The 12618-nt window shown below is 47.8% G+C and overlaps 2 pseudogenes; both read right to left on the bottom strand.

Annotated features, from left to right (window-relative positions):
* Positions 1-579: 579 nt before the first annotated feature.
* LOC149344781 (uncharacterized) lies at positions 580-1295 on the bottom strand (annotated as a pseudogene).
* Positions 1296-6612: 5317 nt separating this feature from the next.
* LOC149344782 (uncharacterized) lies at positions 6613-7858 on the bottom strand (annotated as a pseudogene).
* Positions 7859-12618: the final 4760 nt, after the last annotated feature.

Here is a 12618-nt window from a genome sequence, read left to right on the forward strand (position 1 = left end):
TTGTCGCGTCGATGAGACGGTCGTGGCGGCAGTCCATAAGGAGGTTGTAGTGCGCCAAAAAGTCTGAGCTGATGTTTGGCTCGATGACGTCGGCGATGACAAAATTCTAATGAAGGCCATGGCGTAGGTCTTTAAACTGGACGTGCAGGTGGAGCGAGCCGTAAGTCTTGATTGTGGACCGGTTTGCAGCGCTGAGCTCGAAAGACGTGAGAGGACGGGTACCTTGAAGGTGGGCTCGTGGGTAGCAGCAGATGTCGGAACCGCTGTCGACAAGGAAGCGCTGCTTTGTAATTTGGTCGGTGACGAAAATGCGATGGCCTCCAGGTTGACAGCTCGCAGCCGTATCTACGAGCTGCCGTTGGTGTTTCCCTAATGTCCATCGGAGCAGGGTGGTCGACATAGTCGTGCTCTGTCCCCGAAGCGTCGATGGTAGCAGCACAGGTCGTCGTCACCAGTCTGCTGCGACGAGGTAGTGTTACGGTCACGGTTTTGCGGGTGGCGCGTCGGCAAGGGTTGATCCAGGCGTCGTTAAAGGAAGCTGAGCTGTCGATTGATATCATCGATGCGGCGCGCCAGCGGTTAGGCGACAGCCTGGACGGCGGATGACAACTGCGGCAAAGAGACCTCGATGACGCGATCAGCGATCTCGGCAAGTTGGTCGAGAGGTAGCGTCAGCTGAGCCTGCAAAATTGCCTGGACGTGCGATGGAAGTCGTTGAAGCCAATGTGCTCGCAGTAAGTCCTGGACTTCCATGTTGCCCGCGAGAGCACGCATGTAACGGAGGAGCTGCGAATGCTTGCGCTCTGGAAGTTCTGCGGACTGTAGTTGTCGCACCTTTCGGTCTTCCGAGAGCGACAGGCGGCGGATCAGTTCAGTCTTGAGGTGGTCGTAATCGTTGGGCTTTGGTGTGTTGGCAAGGATATCCCGGACCTCATTGGCGTAGCGGGCACCGAGGTGCACGACGACATGATCGTAGCGGGTCCGGTCTTGCGTGATGTGTGCGAGGGAGAACTGGGCCTCGACTTGGGCGAACCATACCTCCGGCGAGTCGGCCCGAAACGGCGGAAGCTTGACAGCGACACGCCAGACGTCGTGCGGGCAGCGCGCGGAATGCCGACTATCGGGGTTCTGACGTCCTTGGCGGAGCTGGCGGGATGCTGCTGCACGGAAGCATTGAGTTGGTCGTGCCGTTCCTGGGGCTGTTGCTCTTGCTCGTCCATGGCGATGCGTTATTGTCCGTTGTCCGGGTTTCCAGATATGGGATGTCGTTTCTGCTGAAGTACGAATCCCAACATAAAAACATAACTGTTTATTCAATTAGCGGTTGCAGCGGACGAGCATGCCGACGCTACGCACGTCTCGGTAGCGGAAGGAAAAAGCCGCCCTTCCCAGCTGGGCAGCCTGTTTTTGTAGCCACTGTCGGCGACGCATGCCTTGGGTGACGCAGCAGTGGCGCTGTGTTTTATCGGTAATGGAGTCCAGCGTGTACCCGTGTTACGCTGGGCCGGATAATAACAAAGCGGAGGCTGCGGGAAATATGCGCAGAGTGTGTCGCCACAGCGTGTTTGCTGCGCGCGCGCTGTGAGAGACGGTCCTCTTCTGCTTGGGACCGTGGAAGGGCGTGGACGTTCACGCGAGCCGCTCCGCTCATCGTCGGCGGGCGCCTCGTGGTCGGAACATGCTGCCGTTCGCCTCGTCCCGTCCGGCCTCGGAGTTTCCCTTTGCCCAAGCATGGGCGAACATTCCCTCGTAACCGTGCTGGTGGGTCGGACGTCCTCGATTCCTCAGCGTATTTTCTTGCTAGCTGGCGTTGTTGTTGTGTTAGCAAAAAATGCCTTGTTTGTGTCAGCCAGTGTGTTGTTCCTTTGTTCCTTCAGAGCAAGGCCCGCCGTGGTCGGCGTGCGCTCGGTAGCGTACGCGACCACGGGTGGGGTCCGCGCGGTTTTAAACTATGTCAGCCGCGGTTAAGCGAAGAGAACGTATTTATATCTCTCCAATTATTAAAACCCTACACCAGAGACGTAAGGTTTTATTAAGAAACGTAAAAGCATAAAGGTATCTAACCCCACAGACAGAATAGAGCTAGCAGAAACATGTATGTTAATAAGCGCAAGATAGCTGCCATAAGGAAATTTAATATGGGGAGAATCGAGCATGCTCTAAAGAACGGAGGTAGCTTAAAAACGGTGAAGAGGAAGCATGGGCAAAAATGAGAGGTATTCGTTAAGCGACAAAGAGGGCAATTACATTACCAATATAGACAGGACAGTTAAAATAGCCGAAGAATTCTGTAGAAGCCTACACATAAGCCAAAGCAATCAGGACGTTAAAGAGAGAGACAGTAGCGCACAGCACCAGGAAATCCCGCCGCTAACGTAAGAAGTGAAGAAATATTTATCAGCAATGAAAAGGGGGAAAGCAGCTGGTGAGAATGAAATAATAGCAGATCTCTAGGAGGACGTGGGGAAGATTGTACTAGAAAAACTAGCCACCCTGTATACGTAATGCCTTATGTGCTCAAGTGTACCAGAAGCTTGCAAGAGCCCTAACATCATTTTATTCCATAACAAAGGAGGTGTCAAGAAGTTGAAAAATTTCGGATCGATCAGTTTACTGTCTGCTGCTTATATGGCATTTACTAAAGCAATCGGTAATAGAGCCTGGACTACCTTAGGCACCAATCAAGCAAATGATCAGGTAGGTTTTCGTAAATGGTTCTCGACAATAGAAAATGTTCACACAATCAATCAGATGATAGGGAAATGCGCCGTGTACAACCAGCCTCTATAGGTAGCTTGCACGAACGCTGGCGAGGCTATGCATTCTGGGTAGTCCGCCATCTTGTCGCCCTGTTAGCAGCAGACGCAGCCTGGCCAGGCAGCAGTGTTTTTTGACCGAGTGCCGTGTCATCTTCAGTAGTAATCAAAACAAACAAGGGGTTGCATACGTGCCACCCCTGTGTGCTTTGAAGATGGCAGTTTCGTCAGAGACCTACGCGTCGCCACTGTGCCCGAAAGCTCGGGCGCGCTACGAGGAGAAAAGAAAACAGTGCGGCGTGGACCCATTCACGCTACGCGGGGACGACTGCACTGTCGATTTCAAGTTATGGCCGGCCGTCAACATCGCCGATATTCACAAATTTCTAGTTCTGAGAACTAGTTTTGTTACTCGATCGGCAGCAGCTTATCTCCAGGAGAGCTTTGGAAGGGCACAACTTCCTCACAAGTGGATGGGTACGCGAGCCATGCATCAAAACGGTCGTAGCCGACACCGTGATCCGCAAGACACAGGTAAGGACATAAAACCTTTTTATTTTCGTGAAGTACTAATTCCTTCATCGCCGTTGTCATTTGCGCCCAGGTGAACCACTCGCAAAGCTTGAACAAGCCACCCGTGGACGTGTGGGTCCTCGTAAAAAGCGATGGCCACATTCTGTCGGCACACTGCCCCAGCATGGCCGGCAACGGAGAGGCCTGCTTGCATGTTGCTGCCCTGCTGTGTTATGCGGAGTGTGGTTTGCGCGCACGTCAAGAACAATCGTGCACAGGCGGCGCCAACGCCTGGCTGCCGGCCACCATCAAGAAGATCGATGCGCGCCCGGAGTCGGAAATGGACCTGCCGTCATCGACCATGAAAGAATGCCGCCTTGATGGAAAATAAGAAAGCGCAGACTGTGAGCCGAAACCGTGGCCGCGACCAAGAGTGCCGGCACAGACGGCCGCAGAATGGCAACAATTCTTTGCCTCAGGGATCGAAACAGGACCTCGACCGGCTGCGGCCAGCACAAATCCGTGGTACAGTGACCTTTATGTGCCTGCAGTGACGAAGTTGCAAGGGTGCAGATCTGCTTCTGCTGTATGACAGAACTACGGTCGGTCTAGCTTATGATGAACTCTTGGTTCACTGCAGCAAGATTTATACCACATTGGAAGTAAATGAAAAAGCTGTGTCCAGAAAAGAAAGAAAGCCTCAGCACCAAACGGTATGCTTACAAAGCAGGTCGCATTACTGCATCAACTCTTTATGATGTTTGCCACACACACATTGACCAGCTCTCTATCAGCCTTGTGAAGCGGCTTTGCAACCCACATGAGAACAGGTTTTGATCTCCAGCAGTCCGCTGTGGAAGGGATAATGAGCCGAATGCCCTCAGAGCGTACAAACTGCTATGCAGTACGACTCATGATGATGTCGTGTTTGAAGATGCAGGGCTGCTGGTATTTCTGTGGTAAACATGTATTTCTTGCCACAACACCTGATATGCTTACCGAGTGCCGATGCAGTGACGAAGGTCTCGAAGAGGTGAAATGCATGTAGTCAGTTCGTAATGGAAAGTTAGCTGACCTTTTACAAGTGAAGGGCTTCATTGTCGAAATGAAGAATCACTTCGGCTAAACAGAAGTCATCGCTACTACTGCCAGATAAAAACCCAGCTATTTGTGTTACAGCGAAAGTATTGCAATTTTGTTTCGTGTAAAAATAAGGAAATTAGTGTCGAGAGGGTGCAAGCGGACCACTCGTTTAAGTCAAAGTTTTTTGGAGTCGCAGAAACATTTTTTCGCAAAGTTTTGCGGCCAGAGCTTGTTGGCTGCTTGTTTACTGGAGGCCGAGAAAATCGGCCTGTAGATGCAGACCAACTTAATGCAGCCTTAGCTGCCATTATGCAGGAAGATCACAGCCAAAGAAGCCAGTCTGTTTCCATTGACAACAGAAGCAATGAATTCTGCTCATGTAAAGGACCAGAAGAAGGCAAAATGGTTGCTTGCGATGGGCTTAATGCCCAGTAGAGTGGTACCACTTCAAATGTGTGGGGTTGAAAAAAAAACCCCGAAAGCAAAACAATGGTTTTGTGCACTGTGCAAAAAGTGACGACGTGTGCTTATGATTGTAGATGGACAGGTGATGCTGGCACTGAAAGGCACTCCACGCGTTGGCCGACTCCGCCCACCGTACTGGGAAAGTAAAAAAAAGGTGGGAGCCGGACATTAATCCGATTTAATTAGGGAAATCGGCCACCCAGGGCAATAAGTCGAAATTTCTAAGAATGCTCGGAACGTGTAGATCGAGTTCCCGCGGCAAAAAGACGAGTTCAGATTCCTCTTCACTGCACCTTTAACAACTAACTAGCCCAAGAAGACGTTCTTTTATGTTACAATAATCTTGATTAAACTTTCGTAGATGTTGAGAGCTTATGCTATGAGAACGTGCATCAATAACTTTTTCTTTTCAACCATGCAGCCAGTTGGAGACTGCTAGCTCAATAAATAAGTGCAGTACATCCAAACTTGTTGTACGCTTACACATTTATGTGCATAGAAAAAAAAAAGACATCAAAATATTGTTTGTATGCAGATATCCAAAAAGCAAATATAATTTAGTCGCACCGCTTTAAGGCAAACTTCTGATAACTCAAACACAAACCCCTTGTATCTTGACGACTGAATGAGTCTACTGCACGCAGGTATCCAAGGGGAAACCTAAGGCCCCCCCCCCCCCCCTTCCAGCTCGGAAATTAACTTGGGCCACTCCCGAGAAAAATTCCTGGCTACGCGCCTAATCTACTCTATGCTAGTAGCTAATCTGCATAAACTATAATCTTCTCTATTTTCTATACTCGTTGAAGTTGTCTTGCTCACATTTCATTTGACGTTAAGAGTACTAGCGCTGCAGTTGTGTGATTCAAGGCGGGCAAGTCGTAGTTTTACATGCACTGAGCATTTGTATAGCAATATTATCTGCCTACCTGCTGCAACTGTAGGACAGTCACTACTCCCGTATCCCTGCAATTAACCCTGTCCTCTGCACGTTAAACTTCCTAACCCCTTCCACTGACCTAACCCGTCGGCACCCCGGCTATGCTTATACTAATGCATTTGTAATGGTACGGAAACCCACGCTTTCATGGGCTCGCAGTCAAAGTAGAACCAAAGTGCTCTGAAGTAAAAACGTTTTTTTTTCACTCTTATTGCTGATTAGAGCACTTGTACTTTGCCATGCACTCACTAGCAGACACAACCAGGACAGCCTAGAACAGTCTTAAACATATTACGAATTACCATTAAGGAAAGAAAAACAAGGTGGTAGCTGTCATGCGAATGGGCGAGAAAAAGAGGGAAAAAGAAGCAAGGCACCACATGACAACCTTCAGATCGTATATACTATCGTGGAAATCAAATTCACTAAGCACAGACATGGCTACTTGACAGGGTTTTTGTGCTTTTAGGAATTTTTGCCACACATATATTCTACAGAAAAGTCTGTTGAACATGCATTCAAAAATAATTGCCCATATGGATACTAATGAAACAATGCAACAGCACATAATTAAGGAACACACAAGAAACCAAATTGAGTGAGCCCATTCTTGCAGGCTAGTTGCGATGCCGTTGAAATGTTAGCGCACAAAAGACGGTGCCGTCAAGACAAGAGACAAAAAAGCTTACTGAAGCACGAAATCAAAGCAAACAAACAGGGGTTGAGGTGGGGGCTTAGTGCACTAGGCAATGTTTCGACAAGTGGACTTGTCTTCATCTCAGCCAGAACCAGACAAGTCCACTTGTTGATATATTGGCAAGCGGACTGACGCGCTATCTGAACCCCTCATTCAGTCTGCTATGATTTTGTGCTTCTGCAATAAAAATGTAATTCCCAGTCAAATGGGGCTACGTAATTGCACAGGTTGGTGAGTGCACAACATACGCGTGCGATTTTGTCAGTCACCATACTTCAGTTTCAGCACTTAACTGGCAGACTTACCTTGAGTACGGTATTCTTGTTGCGTACCATTCCAATAACTTTCTACGTGTATCCGCACATTTGCTACTTCTCTAGTCCTTTCAATGTCTTCGCTTTAAAGCTGTCTCTTTGCTGCAGTAAAGGCAGGAATAGTAGAGTTGCATGGCGCAGACCAACACTTTCGGAGATTATGAACCCCCTGTCGAGAAGTACAACGTCTCCATACTCTAGAAGGCCAAGCACTCCACATTTTTCCGTGATGAACTTGTCCTTTGCCCGACCGCCATATGCTTTGGACATAAGCGTCACAGCTCCTTGTGGGCTCACTACCAAAAGAAATTTCAGCGTGTTATGGAGTTTATAATGGGACCATATTTCTGCCCGACGGAGGTAGGAGCTTGGCCTGTCAATGAAAACCTCGAAGCAATCGAGAGTAACCCTAACTTTTAGACCAAAAGTATCGACGAAAGCAACGGGCATTGTTTTCGTTACCTGTTCTTTATAAGGCCAGTGCAAAAGAGATCCGATCCGATGAAAGAATACATCCAACCATTTGTCGCAGATCCTCGATGCTGTTGATGGCGACACACAGAAACGGCACGCCAAGTCTTGGTACTGGCATCCTAGCCTCATTCTCATTAAAAGAAGTACTATTTCCTGAAATTGTGTCAGGGAATGTTTTCTTGAATGAGATACATGGTCCTTCACTAGCTTAAATAATGAAAAAAAAAACATTACAAATGTTGGTAGCCCAGTGTAAAATGCTACTTTGTCATCACAGCCTTGTAATGCCTCTTCAGTAAAACTCGTTGAATGCGAAGCCTCTTCAGATGCTTTAAGTTGTTGTCTCAGGCCTAAAATTTGGTCCTCCAGGCCCTTGATGTCTGCAGCACCCAAGTCTGTCTGTCAGACTGCATCTGTTTGGCAGAGGGCTTGAAAAGACAATCGAACAATTTTTAAACGGGCCATAAATCTTATCACTTTGCCTAACATTCTTGTGCACACTAAAATAATAAAAACAAGCTGCCAGAAGAAACAATGCGGCATTATTTGCACCTACCTCCTTTTATAAGGAGTTAACAACTAGAGGGCGAACCACCGGTTCAGTTCTTTCGTCGCACATGGACGTGTCTTCGCATGTTGCAGGCTCATCGCGGGCAGATCCACCAACCGCACCTAAAAAAAAAAAGTCGGAATGCAGAATGACGGTAAACACGATTTTTCAGTGTAGAAAACAAAGCGGGCTTACCAGCAGAACTGAACTGGTGATGGGATCGTGCTTTGCGACGATGATAGCGCGACTGATCTGGGTTTTTTAAGGCACAACCAAGGTGCAACGGTGGTGCTGGAATCGTCCAAAAGTTTAGATGGCCGACCCAAAAATTAAATGTACGCGTGCAAGCAAGAGCGATCAGTTTCGGCAAAAGCTCCTAACTTTCAAATACATTCTAGGTGTACAGTGGTGGGCAGCCTTGTCTAGAGCGCTCGGGCGGTGCACTTCCTTGCAAACAAATCCGGATTTTGTGGCAGCCTCTAGGGTCCAGCTGCAACGCTTGCACGGAAGTAGCGCCAGATAGCCTCATAAACAAAGCAGGCACGAAAACTTTGCCTTGTAATGAGGGGCTGCTCTCTAATTTCGGTTTTTGTTACCAAGTGCGCACTGCTCAAGCGCTCTAGACAAGGCTGCTCACCACTGTACAGGTGCCGTCAAAAGTAAATGGAAGGCAATAGTAACGAAAAAACTTAATCATTGCCCGCTCAATTCATGCATCCTTGAATACATAAGTGCAGACTAATTGTGATTGTGCGAATTGCACTGCGCACCAGCAAACATGGACCATTATGCTTTAGATTTAAAGAAATTACATTTTTTTGACAAAATCGCCTTCCATTTACTTTTTTGAATTTTTTCTTTATTTATTCTCAGAAACAGTACAAAACTCTTGTTTGGACCCATAGCCTTTACGGCTAGTGAGGGGTCCAAATACAAAACAAGTACAATATTACTGCAGACCGTGTAAAATAAAAAACTTCAAGATTAACACGCACAATTGAATTCATTCCTACATTTCCATGGAAATTAAATAGTGTTTTAAAGATGCCGAAAAGTTATTTTTTTCTTTAACTTCATTCGGGATTTCATTCTACACATGGGCTCCGCTGTATTCTAGGAGTCTCCGGCCGTACATATTGTAACAAGGTGGTAAATTAAATAGGTTGTTGGTTGCAGCTCTTGTTTGTTTCATTGGTAATCTAAATAAACTAAGGGGCAGGGGGTTGTTAGATTTTATTACATTGTTTACTATTTCAGCTATCTTCAGTTTATATGCCATTGATAGGGGTAAGATACGAAGCTGCTGAAAGAGTGGCCTGCTGGGGTATGTATTATTTGAATAAGTTATCATACGAATAGCTCGTTTTTGAAGGCGAGAAACAGGATCTAGGTATGTTTTATATGTACCACCCCATGCTTCCAGGCAATAAGATAATTGACTGTGCACAAAGGCGAAATACAGAATGCGTAGAATTGGAAGATCAAAGCAGTCCCTGGCCTTTAGTAAAACATGACAACCATAGGCTAGTTTGGAGCAAATATTATTAATTTGTTCTTTCCAGTGCATATCAGACGCGAACAGGACACCAAGATACTTGTATTGAGGCACCCTCAGCAGAGTCGTGTTGTCGATAGTTAGAGATATATGTTCGTAGTTCATGTTCTTCCTGCGCGAGTGAAACACGGTGTACTTTATTTTCTCAGTGTTAAGGGTTAGCCGATTACTTTTAAACCACTGCGAAACTTCACTAAGCTCTTCACTAATTATACATTTAAGTTCCTCTAAATTTTCCCCTGTAAAAAGTAATGCAGTGTCATCGGCATATATTACAGCTTTGGAATATTTCAGCATTGATGGAAGGTCATTAATATACAGGGAAAAGAATAGCGGCCCAAGCACGGAGCCCTGGGGCACACCTAGATTAATGCTTTGTGGTAGTGAGGCTCAATTGTTCACGACAACATATTGTTTCCGTCCTGTAAAATAGGTTCTAATAAGATCACAAATTTTCCCTCTTAAACCGTAGGTTTCCAATTTCTGTTGTAGTATTGTGTGATCAACGGCGACTGTACGTTTAGGAAAAACTACGAAAAAACGCGTCACGAGGTGCCTGCTTTTCAAAGCGTAAAACGCGGGTGCAGAAGTAAAAACAAACTAGCAGTATGCCAGAGATCGTTGTACGCACCTGAAACGAAGTGGAGTGCACAGACTTGATACTTGTCTGGATTTGCTTCAATCTCCCTCCTGTTAATACGTGCCAGCCACTCGCGTCGGCGTCGTTTTGAGAGCTGTTTTGCATTCTCGCACTCGTACAAGCATATTTTTGGAATCCTGAAGAACCTGCAGTCGGCCTGTCCTGTCTTCAGTTTCTGCGTTTTGCTCTGTGTTCTGCTGGTGCATCCCACAACAGCACAGTGCGCCATAACGCCAGCACTGTTGCCCGCACTAGGCGACTGTAAAAACCAGCGTGCGCTGCCTGCGTCGACTGCTGTCTAGGACGACAAAATGGCGGATTACCCAGACTGCATAACGTCGCCGGCGTTCGGGCAAGCTCCCTATTTATAACCTTTATAGATTATGAGAAAGCATCTGACTCAGTCAAAACTTGTACAGGCCCTGCGGACTCAGTGTGTAGAAGTGCCTTACGCAGAAATACAGGAGGATATATTAAGCGGGTGCACGGCTACCGTAGCCCTCCATAAAATCGGCAATAAAATTCCAATAATTAAGGGTGGAAGACAGGGAGACACGATCTCGTCAATGCTATTCACCGCCTGTTTACAGGAGGTATTCAGAAGCCTGGATTGGGAACAGTTTCGGATAAGAGTTAATGGAAAATACCCTAGGAGTCTGCGATTCGCTGGTAACATTGCCGTGCCAAGTCACTCAGGAGGTGAACTGCGCAACATGATAAATGAGTGAGGCAGGCAGAGCAGTAATGTGAGTCTAAAAATTAATGTGCAGAAAACCAAAGCAATGTTAAAAGTGTTGGAAGAGAACACTAGTTTACAATTCGTATGGAGATGCTGAAAGCGGTAAGGGAACAGGTCTACTTAGGTTACGTAGTGATCGCACATCCATATCACGAAGGCAAAATGACTTGAAGAATAATACTCTGGTGGAGAGCATTTCGCCGGTTCTCTCAGGTCATGAATGAAAGTTTACCAATATCACTCAAAAGAAAAGTATATAGTAGCTGTGTCTTACAGGTACTCCTCACCTATGGGGCAGAACGTGGAGGGTAACTAAAAGGGTTCAACTTAAGGACAACTCAGCGACTTCGCAAAGAAAAATGATAAGTGTAACGTTAAGAGACAGGAAGAGGGCAGAGCCAGTCGGGGATAAAACACGTGTTAATGACAGCCTAGTCGAAATCAATAAGAAGAAATGGGCTTGGGCAGGGCATGTAATGCGAAGGGAAGAAAACCGATGCTTCTTAATAGTAGAGGACTGGATTCCAAGAGAAGGCAAGCGTAAGGGGGGGGGGGGGGGTAGAAAGTTAGGTGGGCGGATGCGGCATACGGTGGCCGCAGCTGGCACAGGACAGGGTAAATTGGAGTGCTTGGGAGAGGCCTTTGTCCAGCACTGGGCGTAGTCAGGGTGTTTATAATCAATTATTTGTAGTCAACTTCCTCATGCGGGTTACAAGGTTATATGGCTGTCACAAAATTCGGCGCAATTTTGGAAACAAAGAAGCAAAAACAGCGCCGCGCGGACGAGTCTCGCTGGCGCGAGCCGAACGGGGCAGAAGGAAACCCCCGCTGGGCGCCTAGCCTGTGTGCGTGTGCTCCCTCTCCCCTCCACCACCGCTCACCGACACGGCGTGCGTGGAGGGAATGAGTCATCCACGCCGATTTCTCTCGAACGTGCGTGTCGCTTCTACTGCTAACGGTGGAAAAGGGGGTAGCCTTGCGTGCACTAAGACATGTCCCCCTCCTCTGCACTCGGACGTCGGCGACGGCGCCACGCCAGAACACGCTCGAACCTTCGAGATGCGACCCCCGACCTCTGACCAATAGGGACGCGCGGTTGGTGTGAAGAGGGAAGGGAGACTTCTCAGCCGATACTGAGTGTATGCGCGCGCCTACTCTGGCGCGTAGAACAAACAGACGTGGAAGCGAGCCTATAAAAGAAGTCGTTGACCGCTATCAGATTAGTCCGGACCGCCGTTTAAGCTGCGGGTCCAGCGGCCCCTGTAGTTGCGGCTACAGACCAGGGCGCGGCAAACAAGAGACTGCGCGACGACCAAGCCAGCAACGAGCCTCTGACCGACCATCCAGAGGACATGGACTAAGCATCGTTCACAGTTGTCTCGTACAAGAAAAAGAGAGCTACCGGTGTTCCTGCAGTCTTCAGGCCCACCGAGGAAGGAGGAAGCCTATGGAAAGCCAACCCCAACACTGTGGCTTCGGCGGTTGTAGGAAACTCACAAGAAAAAGTCCTTAGCCATCGCATTCACAAGGATGGGAGCCTGATGGTTACAGTATCGACGCTGACCGCCGCCAACCGTCTGCTCACGGTAACTAAGCTGGCTGGAGTGGCCGTAGAGGCCCGAGTCCCATACTCTTACATGGCAAGCTATGGCAAAATACAAGATGTACCTGTCACCTACACAGACGAAGATCTGAAGGAAAATCTACGCGACCAAGGTTTCCTTTCAGCAAGGAGGCTAACCGCCTACTCTCCTGAGGATGGTGGAAAGATCAAAGAGGTACGCCGTCGCAGAGTTATATTGGAATTCGCAAAAGATGCGCCGCTACCAAAAAGATTAACGCTTGGGTTCTGTAGTTACCCTGTAACTGAATACGTCGGAGCAGCAACTCAATGT

This window comes from Amblyomma mixtum, chromosome 5 (assembly GCF_055824585.1).
Source record: "Amblyomma mixtum isolate Tamu chromosome 5, ASM5582458v1, whole genome shotgun sequence".
Classification (NCBI taxonomy): domain Eukaryota; kingdom Metazoa; phylum Arthropoda; class Arachnida; order Ixodida; family Ixodidae; genus Amblyomma; species Amblyomma mixtum.